The 1,753-nt window shown below is 40.8% G+C and overlaps 1 pseudogene; it reads right to left on the bottom strand.

The window, feature by feature from the left end:
• Nucleotides 1-485: 485 nt before the first annotated feature.
• On the bottom strand, nt 486-1,282 carry LOC129658647 (proteolipid protein 2-like; annotated as a pseudogene).
• Between the last annotated feature and the right edge of the window lie 471 nt (nt 1,283-1,753).

Here is a 1,753-nt window from a genome sequence, read left to right as displayed (position 1 = left end):
GTAGAAACACTTTCCCTATTATATATTTAAACCAACTATTGCTGTTAAATTGGGAAAGTGCTTACTTTGTATACTTATTCATATTCAGCCATCTTCCTAATTTTTTATTAGCTCTAGTAGGTTGTCAATTGATTCTGTTAGGTTTTCTGGGTAGACAATCATATTAATTTTTGGCTTCCTTTCAGGTAGCCTAATTTCTGCTTCCTATCTTTTTGCATTGGCTAGGATATCCAGGACAATATCAGTTACTATCATGAAACCAGATATTTTTATCTTATTCCTCATCTGAACCAGAATATATCTGATGTTTCCCCTTTAAATATGATAAATGCTATTATTTAATATAAATATTTATTATCATTAAAAAATACCTTCTACTTCTAGTTTACTAAATATTTTTTATTCAGAATTGGTGCAGCATTTTTCTGAAGTGCTTTTTTTTTTTATAATCTGCATAGTATTTATTTATTGCTCCACAGAACACCCCCACCCCCTACACACACTGAGGCGGTTATTTAGAGTGGGTTACAACATGGAGCCTGGAGTCTGAAATCTGAGGTACCCTCTCCTGTCATTTTGTGACTTAGGTGGGGCATTGTCCAGGCAGAACTGATGTCTCTGGATACTGCAGAAGGGGGCCCTAGGCACACCCATAAAGGTAGCCATACCCAGGAGGGTTGATTGGCAGGCTGGAAGAAAAATTCCACGACAAAGCCACTTTTACCTCAATAGGGAGCTGGGAGTTGACTGGGAGTGTTGTAGGGGTGGGGAGGAATTATTTCAATAGAGGTGTTATTTGCAGATTGCTGAGAGAAATGAAGAGAGTTCACCTACACCGGGCCATCTGCAGGGTCAGTAGGGGCTGCTGTATGTCTCTGCTGCCGCAAGGGGAAGGTAATGTAGGCATCATAGCCAAAGAGGCCTGCAGCGCATAGGCCCAGCACACCTGCAGCGATTTTGGAGCTGTTTCCTCTCTCAACGAGCACCACAATGGAGGTGATCAGGTAGAGAATGACTGCTACAAGGCTTTGGAAGAAATCACTCCAAGGCCAGTTGATGATCTGTATCTTGGTGTGCAGGTCACACATGTAGACAACAAAAAAGACGGCGGCAAAGATCATCTCTATCATCGACAAGAAAGAGTACCCTGATGTCGAGGTGCTAAAGCAGATCAGAATCACCAGGCATAGTATAATCTCAGCAAACAGAAGAAATCCCTTTCCGGTGCGCGAGAAGCTGGTGCAGGCGGCCCAGGAGCCGTGAGGCGCTCGGAATCCGCCATGGTGTGGACCCGAGTCCCAAGAGGCGCAAAAGACCTGCTCGCTGGCTCGTGTTTTCGAGGACGCTGCACACCCAGCCGTCTTGCCAGCCGTCTGGCCGGGAAGGTGAAGTGCCTTCTAGATAGTTTCTGAGATCATTCAGATTTTCTCTTTAGACTTACTAATATCATATTATATTCCATAATATTAAATGATTTTTGTATTTCAAGAATAACCCAATAAAATCATCATGGGTTGTTCTTATATACTATTAAAATTGATTTACCAGCACTTTATTTAGAAATCTTGTGTCTATATATAGTGAGAATTATTTGTATTCCATTTTACATTTCTGAAAGTCTTTTACAGGATTATACTTGTTTTGTAAAGTGAATGGGAAGGTTTTAATATTTTTCTCCACTCCAGAACAGTTTAAATGGCACAGAAATTACTGGCTCCTTTAAAAATTAAAAGCAAAATCACATAAAACTGGA

The sequence above is a fragment of the Bubalus kerabau genome, chromosome 8 (genome assembly GCF_029407905.1).
Source record: "Bubalus kerabau isolate K-KA32 ecotype Philippines breed swamp buffalo chromosome 8, PCC_UOA_SB_1v2, whole genome shotgun sequence".
In the NCBI taxonomy this organism is placed as follows: Eukaryota; Metazoa; Chordata; class Mammalia; order Artiodactyla; family Bovidae; genus Bubalus; species Bubalus kerabau.
This window is presented reverse-complemented; position numbering and strand designations above follow the sequence as displayed.